At 43.4% G+C, this 20398-nt stretch overlaps 1 protein-coding gene across 1 annotated transcript in view; it reads left to right on the top strand.

The window, feature by feature from the left end:
• Positions 1-16065: 16065 nt before the first annotated feature.
• Positions 16066-20398, top strand: part of SV2C (synaptic vesicle glycoprotein 2C) — a 250179-nt gene continuing 245846 nt past the window's right edge. The window contains exon 1 of the mRNA XM_040341177.1: positions 16066-16413. The gene's annotated coding sequence lies outside the window, so the exon portion shown is untranslated. The remainder of the gene's footprint in view (positions 16414-20398) is intronic.

The following is a 20398-nucleotide window of genomic DNA, read 5'->3' as shown; positions in this document are numbered from 1 at the left end:
TGGCTATGGGACAGGAAGAGAAGGTAAATCTCCCCAATGGGACACAAACGACAAAAAAATTACAGTAGTCACACAGCTTTCTAAAGGCCCATACACACGATCAGACTTTTCGACAAGAACGGTCCGACGGAAGTGTTTTATCGGACAATCCAACCATCTATATGCTCCATCGGGCAACGAATTTGTTACATCAGCTCATCCGATCGTGTGTACACAAGTCCATTGGACTAAAATCCAAAGTACAAACACGCATGCTCAGAACCAATGCTAAACATCAGACAACAATAGCAGAATTTGCCCAAAGGGTGGCGGTAAAGAGCTGAAAACCCATGTGATTTGGTGAATGTTGGCTGAAAATCTTCTGGCATGTGTATGCATACCAAGTTCACTGTCCCCCCCCCTCGGACAAAAATCCACGGAAAAGTCAGATGGAAGTCCGATCCTGTGTATGAGGCTTAAGAGTACCTCTATATAATACAACATCAAATTATCCTCCAACAAAACGAAATAAGAGCATGTTATACAATGTTATTTCTCTTCTCTCATTGTTTTAATGGAAAAAATGGCAAGCCTTGTTTAATGTAATAAATATATATGCTTATTTTAAACCATGCACAGTTGAACTGATTCAACAAATATGCAATGACATTAGCATAAGAAAAATAGTGAATGGCAGTAATGACCAATTCTAAGCCTGGATACGGTGTTATCTGTCGTCTAATTAAAACATAGCCATGGAGAGTAGAAGTTGCTGTAATGTTCAGCTTGCTAGAGAAACTAAGATAATTACATACAAGAAATCACACAAACACAAGTTCACACAGTTTTCTCGAACTCTACGCCAGGTCACTCTCCAGCTCCAGCCTTTGTTTTGAACATGATTTTATTTTGATCCCTGAAGTTTTTTTTTATCAAGAGTTGAATGTTCATACACTATATTCAGGGGTCAAGTCCTGGGGAAAAAAGTGTGGGAACTCCCACCCAAGATCCACTCCCCCACCAAAAAAATAAATAAATGATACGCTCATATGCATATATATTTCACAGAAAATACTGGTGCTGGCCTGGCTGGTCTCGGTACTGGCCTGACTGGTCTCGGTGCTGGCCTGGCTGGTCTCAGGGTACTGGCTAGCTGGCTGGCTTCAGGGTACTCGGTACTGGCCTGGCTGGTCTCAGGGTGCTGGCCTGGCTGGTCTCAGTGCTGGCTGGTCTCAGTGCTGGCCTGGCTGGTCTCAGTGCTGGCCTGGCTGGTCTCAGGATGCTGGCTGGCCTCAGGGTGCGATGCTGGCTGGCTAGTCAATCTATATATATAAATATATGTAGCGGCCTGCTCCTGTCAGGCTGGCGCTGCTTTAAATTTAGAGTTAGAGTTAATTGACTCAGACATGTCTGATTTTGAGCAAATTTGACTTCTGTTCCAGCCATGGCTGTGCTGTGAGTGACCACTATTGTTCACTTGAGGTGACATTCCTACTCCATAGGTGGTGGCAGCTAGGTCAAGTTGATTTGAGTATTTTCCCTCGGAAGCCAATCAGTGGGGGTTGACCGTCCCACTGTGCATGCTGGGGAGGGGTTGCTTAAGGAACAGACGTCATTGGTCCAGGGTCGTCAATCCTGAGTCTGTCGTCCCACCACCCCGTGTGTGGCCCTCCTGGCCGGGGGTGCGTGTTCCTGTAATCCTGGCTTTGGATCATGTTGGTGCGAACCAGGCCTTCTCGTCTAACATCAGGGCCTGACCTCACAAATGCCCTGGAAAAATGGTCAAACATTCCCATAGACACGCTCCTAAACATTTTGGACAGCCTTTCCAGAAGAGTTAAAGCTGTTAAAGCTGCTAAGGGTGGGCCCACTCAATATTGAGCCCTACTGAGTAAGAATGGGATTCCATTAAAGTTAATGTGCGTGTAAGGGCAGGTGTCCCAATACTTTTGGCAATATAGTGTATGTAATGGTGTGTGACAGGTATAAAGTTGAGGGTTCAACACTTGATTTGTTGCTGATAGGATTCTACCCCAACATGTTATGTAGTAGGCTGTTGTTACCACAATGGATGGGATCTTGTCATGATGATTCTTGGGTTGGGAATTTCCATTGCACAAGGAAGACCCTTACTAGATCCATGGAAACTGTTTTTCAGTTGTCAGTGATCTTTGCGACAGTGCATACTTCTTGGTATTTGATCCCAAGGCCTGGACTGTATGTACATACACAATATTTAGATAAGATGATTGTTGAAGCTGCATGGAGAAATTGTAATTATATCTGTAGAAATTTGCAGACATATTCAGGCCAGGTTGGCATTTTCAGAGAAATGCCGCTGGCTTTCCTGAGATAAACCCAGTGCTATCGAAGTCTGCTGTTTTGTCTCCGTTACATTAAATAGTAACTCCACTTTTGTTGAGGAAACAAACATTCCCCTCTGGCTGCAGATTGAAAGGAAATATCATTTTTAATACCATTCAATTACAATATGACTTTTGTCGCAATTGTATGTGCTATATTATTTTATTTTTTATTTTCTATTTTATTCCCCAAGAAAGTGGAGTTACCCTTTAACTAACATGTCCAAAGGATATGCACTTTACAATGTGAAAAGATTAGACTTTCCTGAACTCAATCTCCACTGAAGAGATATGATTAAAGGGGACATGTCACTTTTTTTAACCTATCATGACTAACCCTATTTCTGACATTTGTAGCCAGATTTAGAAAGACTTACGACGGCGTATCAGTAGTTACGCCGTCGTAAGTCCGTCGTATCTGTAAGTGTATTCTTAAAATGAGATACGCTTCTCAGTTGCTAAGATACGACCGGCGTAAGTCTCCTACACCGTCGTATCTTAGCTGACTATTTACGCTGGCCGCTAGGGGCGTGTACGTTGATTTACGCCTAGAATATGTAAATGAGCAAGATACCCCTATTCACGAACGTACTTGCGCCCGATACGCTGTTTACGTAAGGCGTTTTTCCGGCGTTAAGATAAACCACCCAAAAGATGGCGCAGCCCATGCAAGGTATGGACGTCGGAACAGCCGTTGTATTTTACGTTGTTTGCGTAAGCGTACGTGAATGGGGCTGGGCGTAGGTTACGTTCACGTCGAAAGCAATGAGTATTTGCGACGTGATTCTGAGCATGCGCGCATGCACCGTACGATCGGCGCTTCATTTACATGGGGTCATGATTCATTACCATACAACACGCCCCCTACCTGCCTATTTTGAATTAGGCGGGGTTACGCCGGGCCATTTGCGCTACGCCGACGTAACTTAGGAGGCAAGTGCTTTGTGAATACAGTACTTGCCTCACTATGTTACGTCCGCGTAGTGCAAATGGGATGCTCTACGCCGACATAAAGATAGGCGGCTCGTACCTGAATCCAGCTATATGTGTTTACAAGTTAAAATCTGTATTTTTTGCTAGAAAATTACTTAGAACCCCCAAACATTATATATATATATATATATATATATATATATATATATATATATACACAAACAATAAATAGAGAGCAACTAAAATGTCCAATAAATATTGTAGTAGCGCTTTTGTTCTTGTTGAAATGAACAAACTTCTTTATGCATTAATCTTCATAAAGGAAATCAATAGAAAATGAGATGAGAGAGAAGTGCTCAAAAAGTGCAGTTCATTAGTGACAGCGATGCAAGAGTCTTCTTCATAATCCACCGTTCACCCATATAACACCTCGTGAACACATGAAGCCCCTCTCGGGGATGCACTTACCCCAAGGATAAGTATATAATGCCTTGAAATCACAAAGACCTTCCTTCTCCCTTTTGAACCTCCTTACACCGTCATACAGGGCACATATATAGATAGGATCCAGTGGGCTCATGCAAACAACAACAGAATAAACACCATAGCGTGATATTGTTTCAAACTTTATTGTTCCACATGTGCCCCCCTCTTAATATATACGTACTATGTACAATTTACAATCCAGCAAAATAAAGTGTGTGTGCTTCAGTGCTCGTCATTCAAGAGACATAAATACCGATCAGGGCAGCCGTCTGTGTGATGATAACCAAAACTTCTGGGTGTCGCTCATTGGAGCGTAATTGTCACTTCCTGGTATAGCGTAGAGACCACGAACCTGACGCGTTTCGTCACTTCCGGACTTCGTCTGAGGGCCCGGAAGTTTTGGTTGTCATCACACAGACGGCTGCCGTGATCGGTATTTATGTCTCTTGAATAACGAGCACTGAAGCATTTAGCATTTTTACACACATATATATATATATATATATATTAGCAGAGAACCTAGAGAATGAAATGACGATTGTTGCAATATTTTATGTCACACAGTATTTGTGCAGCAGCATTTTAAATGCAACTTTTTGGGAAAAGCTACTTTCATGAATTTTAAAAAAATGAAAAAGTAAAGCCCAATTTTTTTGTATAATGTGAAAGATGATGTTACGCCGAGTAAATAGATACCAAACATGTCACGCTTTATAATTGCACCCACTTGTGGAATGGCGACAACCAACGGTATCTAAAAATCTCCATAGGCGACGCTTTATTTTTTTTTACAGTTACCAGGTTAGAATAACAGAGGAGGTCTAGTGCTAGAATTGTTGCTCTTGCTCTGACGATCGCGGCGATATCTCACATGTGTGATTTAAACACTGTTTACATATGCAGGCGCAACTTCCGTATGAGTTTTCTTTGCTGCGCGAGCTCGCAGGGACAGGGGTGCTTTAAAAAGGGGTTAAAAACTCCCGTGTTGTGGCACTTCCAAATCACTTTTCAGGCGCTTCGGAATTCATTGCAATGGGCAGGGGCATCTTGGGAGCGCCACAGCGCTCCCAAATTGCCCCAAAGATGCTGCTTACAGGACTTTTCTGAATTGGATTTTACGACAATAATTGTCTGATGGACACGCTGTGTCGGATAATCGGACCGTGTGTATGCTCCATCAGACAATTGTTGGCTGAATTAACGACAACAAATGTTGGCTGTTCATGCTCACCAATTGTCTGAAGGCCTGTGCACACGATCGGATATTCCGACAACAATTGTCTGACAGACGTCTTTTGTCGGACAATCTGACTGTCTGTATGCTCCATTGGACAATTGTTATCGGAAATTTCCGACAACAATTGTTGGCTGTACATGCTCTCAAATTGTACAACAAAACGTGTTCCGTCGGATTATCTGATTGTGTGTACACAAATCTGTCGGACTAAAATCCAAACCAATGCTAAACATCAGACAACATTAGCAGAAGTTGCCCAAAGGGTGGCGGTAAAGAGCTGAAAAACCATGTGGTTTGGTTTATGTTGGCGGAAAATGTTCTGCCGTGTGTATGCATACCAAGTTCACAGCCAACGCCCTTCGCACAAAATTCCACGGATTTGTCCGAAGGAAGTCCGATCATGCGTATGATGCTTAAAGAGGGGGTTCACCCTAAAAAAAAATGTTTATTTATTTTATTTTTTGGCCCAGTACTTACAGTTTAATCCCGTAGTGAAGTTTCAGACTTCACTCGGGAAATTGGCGTTCCTATGCATAGGGAAGATGATTGACGGCCGGCTATGGCGCGTCACGCTTCTCCGGAAATAGCCGAAATAGGACTTGGCTCTTCACGGGGCCTGCGCCTAGTCTGTGCGCAGGCGCCGTATAGTGCCGTGAAGAGCCGAGACCTACTCCGGCTATTTCCGGAGAAGCAAGACGCGCCATAGCCGGCCGTCAATCATCTTCCCTCTCCATAGGAACGCCCATTCCCCGCGGGGAGTCTGAAACTTCACCATGGCATTAAACAGTGAGTACGGCGCCCAAAAAAAAAATAAAGGCATATTGTAGCTCGCGCTACTATGCTTGATTTAATGGTAGATTGTTGTTATTAAAGGAGTTCTCTGACCTAAAAGTTTTAACCCCCGCTGTGCCCGGGCTGTAAAAAAATAGAAAATAAACTGTCACTTACCTGCCTACGATCCCCCGTTGTTCCGATATCGCCGTCCCGTTCTCCGGTCCCGGTCTCTTCCGCTTCCTGTGTGTCGGTGACTCATAGTGCGCTCAGCCTATCAGTGGCCGCGACGGGACATTGCTGCGGCCGCTGATAGGCTGAGCGCACTATGAGTCACCGACACACAGGAAGCGGAAGGGGCCCGGGACCGGAGAACGGGACGGCGATATCGGAACAACGGGGGATCGTAGGCAGGTAAGTGACAGTTTATTTTCTATTTTTTTACAGCCCGGGCACAGCGGGGGTTAAAACTTTTAGGTCAGAGAACTCCTTTAAGGGTGAACCACCGCTTTAAGTCTGCTGCACACAGGCAGATCTACAGTAGTCAGTGAGTAAACCCCCATGGTTGTTTGGATGGACATACTAATTAGGCTTGACTATTTTGGATTCAATTGTCATATACTGTAGATACAAAGCATTCATTGTGGGGCCATTCAAGTTTTCATGAAGATAGGATTTTTGAAGATTGCCTGTTGCCTTTTTAATGGAGAAAAGATTGCTGAAGAAACATTCTTACTGATGAACAAGCTTTGGCAGCCAAGGAATAGGTGTTTATTGTATTTGGTACACATTATAGTCCTGAAAGACATTTTACCGTATGCTGAAACAGGCAGGGCCATATTTATTAAGCTCAAGCAGTCAAGCAAATTTTTTGGACAAACTTTGCAGAAGTTTTGGGTTTCATTTATCAAGTATTGAAGTCAAAGCTATTAAGATTAATTGTCCACTATGTAAGGTGCAGCTAAGTGAAAAATAACTTTGACATGCTGGCAAATAGCTTATGTTCCAGGCTCTTAAAGTGGAGTTCCACCCATTTTTTTATGTTTGTCTGTGCTGCATGCTCTAATCTCATAGTGTTCAGAATGGACAATTTTTATGTAATTTGTTGCTTGTAAATACCTTTATTTTGTAGTCCTTCATTACTTCCTCCTCCTTATTTGCCTAGGCTATTTGCAAGGGTTTCTGGGATAGGCATCATGTTTCCCAGTAGTCCTTGCAAACCTGACTGAAACCTATTACATTGCTTGTGCACTGAGCATGTGCGAGATATGCAAAGCTGAAATCCAGAAAGTCATACAGTCTGGCTTCATGATGCCCACACTTAAGATGGCCACGGTCTATTTCTAGATTATAAACTATCTAAATGCTGTAACAACCTAACAAAACGGACCTTAGTTTACAGACTAACTTTACTAGAATACATTAAGCTTGTGTATTACAGGGGTATTTATATTTAAAAAGTAAAATTGTGGGTGGAACTCCCCTTTAAATTGTTACTAAACCCAGGACCCTGCATTCACTATATCCGGTCTCCCACAGTACACAGAACATGGAAATGCAATAGTTTTAGTAAACATAAACTGCTAAATACTTTCTCATCAACAGTATATGGCAGTCTTGTGACTTCTATCAGTGTCTGGTTAAAGCTTGTAGGTGGAGTTTTTATTCTCCTCTGACTCTCCTATGAGGCTGCAGGATCCCAGACCCTCTGTCTGGACAGTGCTGATTGGCCCTGTGGTGATCGCATGCACCCTGCCAAGAACAAAAAAATTAAAAAACTGACTAGCAATTCACAACAAACAGAGCATGTGGAGAGTTCCTCCAAGGGTCTCTACTATCAGCAGATGAATTTGTGACTGTGGAAGAAGAGGGTGATCAGAAAAGGCAGGATCAACAGCCTTTTTACACAATGCAGAGGGTTATCCCCTTAGGTTCCACAGCGAGTATAACAAGACTGCTTTACTGCATATACCGACTGATCTTACTGTTGTGGGTTTAGTAAAACTTTAAAGGGGTTGTAAAGGTACAATTATTTTTTTTCCCCTAAATAGCTTCCTTTACCTTAGTGCAGTCCTCCTTCACTTACCTCATCCTTCAATTTTGCTTTTAAATGTCCTTATTTCTTCTGAGAAATCCTCACTTCCTGTTCTTCTGTCTGTAACTCCACACAGTAATGCAAGGCCTTCTCCCTGGTGTGGCGTGCCGTGCTCACCCCCTCGCTTGGACTATAGGAGAGTCAGAACGCTCTCTACGTTAGGGTGACCAGACATCCCTGGTTTCCAGGGACAGTCGCTGGATTGAGGACACTGTCCCCAGACCAAGTCTGTCCCCAGTTTTGTCCCCAGATTGGATTTGAACAGGGGCTGGGGCAATTTCAAAGACAGTCAGTGCAGACTTAATAAAAAAAATCTGAATTACACACCCCCCACTCCGTCGCTTTCTACTAGCTTATGGGGGGGGGGGGTGTATTTTTTTCCATTATCTGCGCCCCTTTCTGATGATCATGTGCTGGTCGGAGCGGAGAGAATATTTCTTCAGTTTCGGGTGCATGCCATTCAGCTTCACTCACATGTTCTTCTGCCTTGGCTCAAGTCCCGGACAGCTGCTTGCTTATCTCCGGGCCTTCCCTGGTGTAGTGATTATCCTCCACTCCTCACCCAGTAGTAGGTAGTCGACGGGCAGAGAGTCGCTGATTGCCGCCATTACTAGTAAAAAAAAAATATGTCCCCAGATTTCATTTTAAAATCTGGTCACCTTACGCTACGTTGCAGATAGAGAAAGGAGGTGTGTGTTAGTGGGCAACCTGACTCTCCTGTAGTCCAAGGGAGGGGGCGAGCATGACACTCCACACCAGGGAGAAAGCCTCGCATTACTGTGTGGAGTTACAGACAGAAGAACAGGAAGTGAAGATTTCTCAGAAGAAATAAGGACATTTAAAAGCAAAATGGAAGGATGAGGTAAGTGAAGGAGGACTGCACTAAGGTAAAAGAAGCTATTTAGGGGGGGAAAATTGTATCTTTACAACCCCTTTAACCTCAAATAAAGTTTTTTTTTTTTTTAATAGCTTATCTTTTTAGTCTTTATGAAAAGTGCACATTGAAAGTAAAGGGTCCTTTGAACCACTTATACATTTGTCATATGCCCCCTTTCAAAAGTGGTATCTCTTTTCCTGCCTGTAGCTAATAAGACTGGTGGCCAAGCTTAGTGGAGAGCTCTGACACCACCCACAAATGTCAGAACTTTGCCTGATCAGAGTAGCTTGGCACTGGAGAAGACTTGGAAGCTGAAAGCTGCTGCAATGATCTGCCGTTTTTTCCGATATGGCACAGCATCGCTGTAACTACAATTGCACTGTCGTGCGATGTTATACCCAAACAAAATTGACGTCCTTTTTTCCCCACAAATAGAGCTTTCTTTTGGTGGTGTTTGAACAACTCTGCAGTTTTTATTTTTTGCGCTATAAACAAAAAAAGAGCGACAATTTTGAAAAAAAAAAAAAAATGTATTACTTTCTGCTATAATACATATCCAAAAATGTATTCATCAGTTTAGGCCAATATGTATTCTTTGCATTTTTGGTAAAAAATATTGATTGGTTTGCGCAAAAGTTATAGCGTCTACAAAATAGAGGATATATTTCGGGACTTTTATTTATTTTTTATTGTTTTTACTGGTAATGGCGGCGATCTGTGATTTTTTGCTGGACTGCGACGTTGAGGCGGACAAATCTGACCCTAAGGCTCCATTCACACCTAGGCAGACAAATTCGCGCCGCAAATCGCGGTGCAAATAGCGGCGTTTTGTACCACGATTTGCGGCGACAAAACGCCGGTATTGTCCGCCTAGGTGTGCCCCAGATTAACCCCCTCTATGGAGATGGTTCCCATCTCCTAGCCGAACGCCGAAAGCCGCCTGAAAAAAAGGTCCGGGACCTTTTTTCAGGCGTCAGGCGTTCAGCGTGGAGATGTGAACCATCTCCATAGAGGGACATGTGTTTTCGTCCCTCTGGCGGCAGCGGCGTAGCACTACAGGCGTAAAAACGCCTAGATGTGAATGGGGGCTAAGTGACACTTTTTGGGGACCAATGACACCAATAAAATGATCAGTGCAAAAAAATGCACTGATCAATGTATAAATGACTCTGGCAGGGAAGGGGTAGGGGGCGATCAAGGGGTTAACTGTGTTCCCTGAGTGTGTTCTAACTGTGTGGGGGGGTGGGCTCCCTGGGACAACTTCCCTGAATGGTAGTTTGGAAATGTGGTCACCCTACTGCTGCAGTATATGTGCGGTAGGCGGTCCGGAAGTGGTTAAAGCATATATTTACACTTTTACAGACAAATTTAGATAATACGTACTTTATATTTTCTACATGTTTCCATTCATGTAGAACAACTCTAACATCTGTTTGTTTACATTGACAGATCACCATTCTGGCTCTCTGTGGAACGATCACGGGTGGCCGGCGGACATTGCGGCCGCTGACCACGTGCATCTGCTCGGACGCATGCAAGCCTGCTATAGCTATTAAGGGGACCGCCTTACCGGTACGGCAATTTGCGCAGCCGTGCCAACCTGCTATAGTATAACTGTGTTGGCTGGTCGGCAAGAGGTTAAGCGTTTTTTCATCAGAAAAAAATGCTGAATGCTTCTAAATGCTCCTAAATGTTTCTAACTGCTTCTAAATGCTACTAAAATGCTACTAACAGCTTCCCCCTCCCCCATGTACTGCAAAAATGCTAATAAAATGCTAATGCTCCTAAAAGCTACTAAAATGCTACTAGAAGCTGGTACAAAAATGCTATTATCTGCATTTTTCATCCAGCGTTTTTTTCTAGCTTTGTTGAGCTTATGAAAAACGCTAGTGTGGAACCTAGCTTCTAAATGTTTCACAAAGCTACTAAAATGCTACTTAAAGCTGGCACAGAAATGCTATTATCAGTATTTTTCATCCAGCATTTATTTCTAGCTTTTTTAAGTGAAAAATGCTAGTCTCGTTTAAGATTTTTTTTAAATAACAAACATGTTATTTATGCAGGGGTCTTGCACAGAGCAGCCTGCATCCTCCTCTTCTCGGGTCCCTCTTTGCTGCTCCTGGCCTCTCCCTCCTGTCGAGTGCCCCCACTGCAAGCAGCTTGCTATGGGGGCACCCCAGCTGAGCTGCAGCTCTGTGTGTCCATTCAGACACAGAGCTGTGGTTTGGCCACACCCCCTCTCTCTCCTGATTGGCTAAGTGACTTTGATTGCCAGCAGCGGGAGCCAATGGCACCACTGCTGTGTCTCAACCAATCAGGATTTAGAGTTCCGGACGGCCAAGGGACTCGTGGACATCGCTGGATAGAGAAGAATCTCGGGTAAGTATTAGGGGGGCTGCTGCACACAGAAGGCTTTTTATCTTAACGCATAGAATGCATTAAGGGCCATTTCACACCAGAGGAATGCAGTCCGGATACATTCCAGATGCTTTTCTGCATGTGCGTTTTTGATGCGTTCCAGAGTGTTTTTGACGCAGTCCGGTGCTTTTTTTCCCAATCTTTTTTCTTAGGGGCAGTTCACACCACATGCAGTCCAGTGCATTTTTTTTCTGCATCAAAAAAATATGGAAAGTAGGTTATATGGTTTTCAATGGCATGGTTCACACGACTGCTTGCAGTTCCAGTGCGTTCCAGTAACTGGCTGTGACACAAGTAACTGGCTGTGGGGTATGGAGGTTAGACCCATCCCTGCTTACAGACCCGGTACTAGCTAAGGACTTAGAAACGACGCTCGAAACATTTTTCAGGGAAAATAGGCCAGAAGACACGGCCCCCATTGTTAACTGGGAGACCCACAAGTGTGTGGTGCGGGGTCTACTAATTGCGGCCGCGGCCAAACGTAACAAGGAAAGCCGTAAACACTATGACGACCTTCTAGGAAGGATTAAAAAGCTGGAAGCCGTGCATAAACACTCGCATGCCCTCACCACACTGCAAGACTTAAACCAAGCTAGAGCCAAACTTTTGGAGGTCATTGGTAGGAAGATTAAACATAACTACGCATTGGCTAAGAAGTCGTTTTACGAACACGGCAACAAAATGAGCAAACTCCTGGCGAAAGCGCTACAATCCCAAAAAGCCAAGACGACAGTCCATTCCCTGACAGACGTCGGGGGCCGTAAAGTGCAATCTACCCCTGACATTGCCAAGCTCTTTGTTCAATATTACACTGACTTATACAACTTGCCGTCCCCGGTCTCGCCGGCTGCACGGGATGCAAGGCGGGGTCTGATTGACGGCTTCTTGCGCCAGTACGGCCTAGCCAGGCTGTCGGAGGCGGCGAAATCGGAACTGGACAAACCTCTCAGTGATGCAGAGGTGGGACTGGCTCTGAAGCAAATGAAATCGGGCAAAAGCCCAGGCCCTGACGGCCTCACGCAGGGTATTATAAGACCTACGCGACGGTCCTTACACCTTTCTTTATCTTGGCCTTCAACTCCTTTGCCAATGCCACCACCCCTCCCAGAGACCTCCTGACCACGCACATTGTGGTAATTCCCAAACCAGACAAAGACCCAGCGGCGGTGTCCAACTACAGGCCCATTTCGCTCCTTAACGTGGACCTCAAATGGTTCGCCAAAACGTTAGTGAATAGGCTACTGCCCTACTTGCCCGGTATGGTTGTCTTAGACCAGGCTGGCTTTGTCCCTGGTAGGGAGGCCCGGGACAACACCCTCACGGCATTAAACATCCACCATTGGCTCACTTCCAATAAATCCCCTGGGTTTTTCCTATCCCTCGACGCGGAGAAGGCGTTTGACAGGGTGGCGTGGGATTTTATGCAGGCGACTCTGCACGCCGCGAACCTCCCGCCGACCATGCTGCACTACATCTCTGCGTTGTACCTGTATACCTGTATTCCCTTAACTATGCCCCACTGCTCCAGACTATACTGAAAGACTTGAAAGGATGGTCCCCGAAACCTTTATCGTGGTTTGGCAGGATCGCAGTGGTCAAAATGAACATACTCCCCCGGGTTCTATACACCATGCAGGCGATACCCATCAGACTCCCCCCGGCTTTTTTCTCATCCTACAAGTCAGCATGCACAAAGTTTGTGTGGCATGACGCTCACCCGCGCCTGAGTTACTCCAGGCTCACGGTCCCCAAACTACAAGGCGGTCTGGGGTTACCAGACTTACACAAATACAACCTGGCCTGTGGCCTGACCAGAATTGTAGACTGGGCAGCAAATAGGGAGAGAAAGAATTGGGTAGAGCTAGAACAGTCGTTCTCCCCTCTGCCCCTGACCCACCTGCCGTGGGTTACTCAGAGCAACGCCCTACGAGACTGCAGCGACCACCCCTTAATACGACCCTCCCTACTAGCCTTTCAGACGGTGTGCGCCAAACGTAGACTGTCAGACCAGAAAGGACCCATGACTCTCCTACGACTGAACCCAGACCTCCCCCTGGGAATGAGTCCTATCTTCTTATATGACGGTTGGCCCCACGAAACTGTACGGGCGAGTCAATTCTACGTCTCAGGTCGCCTTTTGCTACAAACAGAGCTGGCAGCCAAAATGGGCAAGGATGAGTTCCCGTTCTGGACCTACCTACAGCTTAGACATTTCTTCGACAAGACAGCTTCTAGTGACCACTGGTCTAGGCCCTACTCCCCCTTCGAAAACCTCTGCAATTCTAAAACACCACTGCGACACATGATATCGATAATATATGGGTTACTGTTCTCCTCGCACTCACCCAAACTTCACTGGGCCAACCAACAGTGGGAAAGTGACCTAACGGACAGGGAATGGGAGCACGTATACAGACTCTCCCACAAGGGATCGGTTAACGTCCAGACACAGGAGAACGCTTACAAACTCCTCTCCAGATGGTACAAGACCCCACTCAAATTGCACAGAATTGACCCTGCACTTCCCAAAGTCTGCTGGAGATGCCATCTGGAGACGGGCTCCTTTCTCCACATCTGGTGGACGTGCCCCAAGATCCAACCATACTGGACCGAGGTCCACAAACACATCACACGCATAACCACCGACACTCTGGAATTCTCGCCTGCCCAATTCCTTCTCCACCATGCCAATTCGCTTCCAAGGAAGTACTGCCGATCCCTAGCTATGCACATGGTAAATGCCGCACGTCTGTGCATCCCGCTCAAATGGCTCTCCCCACATCCACCTTCTCTGGCCGACTGGTTTAAGCGCCTCCAGAAGATAATGGAGATGGAGGAATTAATCCATCAATCCAATGACACCCCTGCGAAGTTCACGGAGACCTGGGCCTGCTGGCTGCAATTCACTTCGACTGACGAGTACAAAGGTATTAACCCCTGAAACCGGAGTCTAGAGCTCCCATGACATCACCCCCTTGACGAGCTGTGGCGGTTCACTCCCTTCCCTCCCCCCCTTACCCATGACACTCTACTTCAACCGGACCTCTGCACACCTCTTAGCCAGGAAGGTGCTCGTATGGGTCCGCAGGAAGCCGGACTGGATGTCACAGATGGTAGGCTGTCACTACGGACCAGCCCGGGGAATGTAGGCAAGGGTAGTTGTTTGCCTGCTCGGAGATGGCCATTCCCATACTCGCGAACCTATGGAGTTCTGTGCGGGAATCGGCATCCCCCACACGGCTCTTCCCATACTTTGACACACTGAGGGGGAACAATTTGGTGACTGTTAGCCATATTATGTCCATCGACCCCGCTAGTTCTTCTAGTTGCCTATGATTACCTCTACTATCTGTTGGCATTCATTATGACGACAAAGTCATTCTTATTTTCAGTTAACCCTTTTTGCTATAGATATATTGTGGCGGCTGCGCCCGCAAGTATTTCACACTGTTGGTTTATGTAAACTGTGCTTGTAACTGTCCTTGCTGATGAATGATCAATAAAAACTTTTGGAAAAAAAAAAAAAGTAACTGGCTGTGATCTCTAAGGACACATGTAACTGGCTTTGATCTAAGGACACAATTAACTGGTTGTGATCACTAAGGACACAAGTAACTGGCTGTGATCTCTAAGGACACAAGTAACTGGCTGTGATCTCTAAGGACACAAGTAACTGGCTGTGATCTCTAAGGACACAAGTAACTGGCTGTGATCTCTAATGACACAAGTAACCGGCTGTGATCTCTAAGGACACAAGTAACCGGCTGTGATCTCTAAGGACACATGTAACTGGCTGTGATCACTAAGGACACAAGTAACTGGCTGTGATCTCTAAGGACACATGTAACTGGCTGTGATCACTAAGGACACAAGTAACTGGCTGTGATCTCTAAGGACACATGTAACTGGCTGTGATCTCTAAGGACACATGTAACTGGCTGTGATCTCTAAGGACACAAGTAACTGGCTGTGATCTCTAAGGACACAAGTAACTGGCTGTGATCTCTAAGGACACATGTAACTGGCTGTGATCTCTAAGGACACAAGTAACTGGCTGTGATCTCTAAGGACACAAGTAACTGGCTGTGATCTCTAAGGACACAAGTAACTGGCTGTGATCTCTAAGGACACATGTAACTGGCTGTGATCTCTAAGGACACAAGTAACTGGCTGTGATCTCTAAGGACACAAGTAACTGGCTGTGATCTCTAAGGACACAAGTAACTGGCTGTGATCTCTAAGGACACAAGTAACTGGCTTTAATCTCTAAGGACACAAGTAACTGGCTGTGATCTCTAAGGACACAAGTAACTGGCTGTGATCTCTAAGGACACAAGTAACTGGCTGTGATCTCTAAGGACACATGTAACTGGCTGTGATCTCTAAGGACACATGTAACTGGCTGTGATCTCTAAGGACACAAGTAACTGGCTGTGATCTCTAAGGACACAAGTAACTGGCTGTGATCTCTAAGGACACAAGTAACTGGCTGTGATCTCTAAGGACACAAGTAACTGGCTGTGATCTCTAAGGACACAAGTAACTGACTGTGATCTCTAAGGACACAAGTAACGGGCTGTGATCTCTAATGACACAAGTAACTGGCTGTGATCTCTAAGGACACAAGTAACTGGCTGTGATCTCTTCTACTGCAGCTTTTTTCTCTGTGAGCTTCTTCCAGAACACTTTAGTGCCCCATACACTAAGCACAGGAGATCTGATCTGCCCCTAAATGTCCATACACATAGGGGAATCCTGCTCTTCCTAACTTCTGTCTGACCCCCTTCCTTGTCCCAATCACACATGCTGGCTGCTACATTGTTATTCAAGCAAAACCTGTCACCCCCCTATAATGCCTGCACTCTCTCTCCACCCCCACAGCTGCTTCCCTGCACGAGCTGGGATTGCCCACTCCACTCCCAGCCTTTCAGTTATTGATTGCTCACAAATCTTCCCTGCCTGCTCATTTCATCTGTACGCCTTGTGCCTCCCGTGTTCTCCACTACAAAAAGCTATGTGTGTGTGTGACTGAGAGACTTTGTTCCTTCTTTGCTCTTATTCAGCACTGCAGCAGAATAGAACTGCAGCGTAAGATCCACCCAATGTGCATAGTCCTCCCTGTGTGCCGCCGCCGCTGCCGCTTCTGCTGCTGGCCCTTTCAGCACTGAGCCGCGGACAGCTCCCTGCGCTGCTGACAGTTACACAGCTGCCGCTGCTGCCTGCCACTGCCGAGCGGAGTACAAGCTGGACAGAGGTAAGTAGGGCTACACTCAGGGCAGCAACATTCTATTACAGGGGCAGCCACACTCTCACAGCTGCTGCTGTCCCTTGCGAGGCTTCCCCAGGCAATGAGAACAGAGCGCTGTCATGATAGGGGACAACTTAGTAACTTTTTTTTTTTTTTTGCAACTGATTTCTTATTATGATGAGTAGTAATGAGAATGCAATTTTTTTTTTTTTTGTATTGTATAAGACAGCTAATATTTTTTTTTCTTGCCTTTATGTACTGTCATTTTCATTTGCAAATTACAATACAACTTACTTTGTAGTTTTGCACAATCGTTTTTGTTGTGTGTATATATATATATATATATATATATATATATATATATATATATATATATATATATATATATATATATATATATATATATATATATATATATATATATTTGATTTGCAATATTCATTTTGGATTGTAAATCACAGATATGTCGATTTTTTTTTTTTTTTTAAAGGATCTAGCTTTTTGCAAAAAATGCTGTCATACTATATAGTTGGCATTAATTCTGATTATTAATAAGTAAAATTAAATAGTCAGAATAATGACTTGTGATTGATTTCTGTGGGTTACTTCACTTTGTTGCTTTTTTTTTTTTTTTTGGTGTTGTTGTAGTTGTTGCCTTACCAGGAGATGACAACTTATTGCAGTAGTTGGCTCAAAGTGCAGCAAGCTTGCTGCAGAACAAGCATGTCCCCTGCACTCTTCGCTGCCTCCGTTGCCTGCAGTGCTTTCTTCTCAAGGTCCCTCTGGCACAGAAGGGGTTAAAAATGAGACCTTCTGGTTCTGCGGAGTCTGAGTCATCCCCAAGAGCTGTCATTTGTCAAACAACTGCACAGTGAGCCAAATGCAGAGTGTCAGGGCAAACAAAATCTCATTACCAGAATCAGTGTGCGTCAAAGGGTGCACTGTGATTGATAGTAGTCGCTCTTCCCGCAAAGGTAATACTAGGCAGACTGGCTGGATCCAAACAATAAAATCATCCCCCACCCCCCCTCCACCCCCTTAGTAGACAAGAGCAGGGTAAGCTGCAGTCAACTGCAGTGCAGAGAGTTGAGAATAACCAGGCACAAGGATACTATGGGGGTGCATGTGTGGTTCCTACATTGTGCAATGGCACCAAGTACTGTAATACTTAACAAACTTGACAGCAAATGTTGTCTTCAGTAACTGATGTACAATCATTCTGAATGATAGAAAAGTTACATCTGTCTATTAGTCCCAGGGTTGTGGATTTTCAGTTTATATCACTGTTTTCGCTCATAGTCTCTGGTCCACTGGACATCTAGCGATTAGCAAGCCCACGGTTGCCATTTTGCGGAAATATAACCAGGACTGGTAAAAGCTCATTTAGAAATTACAAGCTGTTGGATCTTTTTTAATCTTTGAAAAATGTCAACATAGAATTGCGTAACATAATTGCAGGTTACAGAAAAATGTTGCGTCAGCGACCCCCTTGGCAAGAAAAGAGGTGGGGACCCTCTAAATTGGAAGGACGTAAATTTTATGCCATACTAACACCCAATTGGTTAATGGGTTTTTTTTTTCTTCGTTTAGCAGCACCCCCATCCCCCATTTTTTATCTCTTATTGATCTGTGTGGAACAGGTTTGGCAGTATGGAATACAATTTACATAACTGGAAAAGTGTTTGATGGAGGACAGAAAAGTTATATTAAATATAGAAAAGACATGTTACTATGCTTATGTTTCTATGCTCCTTTGCAATTAGTACATTAGGATACTTTTTTTTTTTTCTCTTTTTTTTTTTTTTATATGCCACTCCAGTTATATATTAAAATTAAAATAATTCCAAAGGGAATAAGAAAACATTACAATGGAGAAAATGAACACCTTGTTCATGATGTGGAAAAAAAAATACCAGCTGTCTATGTTCGCGACGTATATTGTGAACCATGTATCGCCAGTTTTCCTAGACTGGGTGTGCACTGGTTCCATTACATCTTATTATTACCAATTAGACTATTCACTCACTGCTGTGTAATCTGCTCCTACTAAATGACTAGTTGACTGAGCTCACTGCAGTATATTACACATGCATTTTACTACTGAGAAAATAACAGCATTCACAGTACATTCAAGAAAAAAAAAATCTTTCAGACTGAGCAGCATGGTACATACATGCACTGTTCATTTTATATTGTGAAACATTCATTTGTATATGATTTTGTATGTACACCTGTTGTTTGTATAATACAACACTACATGGATTTCCTGAGATTGTGTTTATTAAAGAGATTGTTCACATGCTAATTAGGGTTTATTAAATATGTAATATTTTATATTAAATATGTAATATTTTATATTACATATTATGATGTAGTAACATTTCAGTGGATTCATGTAGAATATCTTATTGGTAGTATGTATAGCAATATTTATAGTCCTGGGAATTGGGAGTTATACAGAAGTATGTAACTTTTATACATTTTGAATCCCTGTTAGTGAAAAATAATATTCTCCTTATAGGGCAAATGAAAACGAAATTTTACTACTATTCTGAAGGCATGGCAATGCGGATACATTCATAGTTGCAAGCCTTGCCCTGTGGTAATGGTGTGCATTACGTCATTCATAGGAACCTCAGACTACACACAAACCCCTATTCAGTTACAACAGATCTGTTTGCAAATACAGAAAAACCTGTAACCACAAGCGTTTATAATGATGGGCCACTTCATTTAGTTCATTTTGAGGCATATTTTGGTTTGCACATTGGATGTAAAGCTCAGGATAAAGTGGATTTGCATATGACTCTGCAGGCCAAACAAATATACTGTACATGTCGGCTATACAGTATATGCTTTTGTTATAATATATAAGTGTGTATATAAGTGCGTGTGTTGGGTTGGATTATTTAGGTTGATAATGATGGCCAATGACTTATCTATCCATTCCGTTTTCCATTTGATATTTGAATGATACAGATATGTCCTGCCCATACGGTATTTATCTGTACATATGCATGTGTGTACTATATGTATGTGACATATAATTGTAAATACGAGTGTGTGTAAAATATGACTGCTTTAAATTATTTAGACTAAAGTAGCAGGGAATTTGTTGCTAGAATTTTTTTCTGCATTACTTTATCAGGAAGAAAAGTTCAGTTTGTTATATCTAAATCAGAACCAATGATGGATGATTACAGCAGACATAAAAAAGAACATACCATGTGTACAGCAAAAAAAAATTATGGTTACCTTTTACTTTTTTTAATTTTTTTTTTCGGGTTTTTTTTATTCATTATTTTAGGCACAATGATAGAAGAATTCTGGCATTACCTTTAGCGTTTTTAGTATTTTTGATTGTGATGATGTGCCTTAGGTAGCTTAGAATGTAATCTTACATAGGAAACATTTATGTTTTTTTTCCTTGTTCTGCACTCTTAACTCCTATTTATGAAAATAGAAAGCTTTATTTTTTTTTCATTTGATTTTCCATGTAAATGTGTTTTTTTAAAATACTGTGGTGCTTACTGATCCCATTTACAAATTCTGCTGATACAAGTTAATGACAGTAATTAGGAGTGTTCTCAAGGGAATTGATATTTATTTAAAATAGCCAACTTGGTGCACAATGGTTCCATCCCTGTGAATTTCATTCTAACAAATGCATCTCTGTGTGATAGTAATGCAACAATACATTAGGAGGTGTATATGGTGCCATTTATGGTGCATTGGTCGTTGTGGGTTTCCCAAACCTTCTCATTTAGTGCTTGCTCAGCTGTAGGCTCCCTAGCACAATATGGATAATTAAAGTGGACATTGGTTTCCTTTTTTGTTTTTTTTTGTTTTTCTTTTTTGTATTTGGCGTTCTCATGTGTTGTCTTTGTTTTTTTTTATTTTTATAAAATCATAAATCCTTAAATTCATCTCCCAATTGAGCTGTAATTTTAAAGCTTTTAAAACACTGGACAAAAGGGTTACGCAGTAGAAA

The sequence above is a fragment of the Rana temporaria genome, chromosome 1, assembly GCF_905171775.1.
Source record: "Rana temporaria chromosome 1, aRanTem1.1, whole genome shotgun sequence".
NCBI classification, from domain to species: domain Eukaryota; kingdom Metazoa; phylum Chordata; class Amphibia; order Anura; family Ranidae; genus Rana; species Rana temporaria.
The sequence above is the reverse complement of the archived record's forward strand: the minus strand, read 5'-3'. Positions and strand labels throughout refer to the sequence as shown.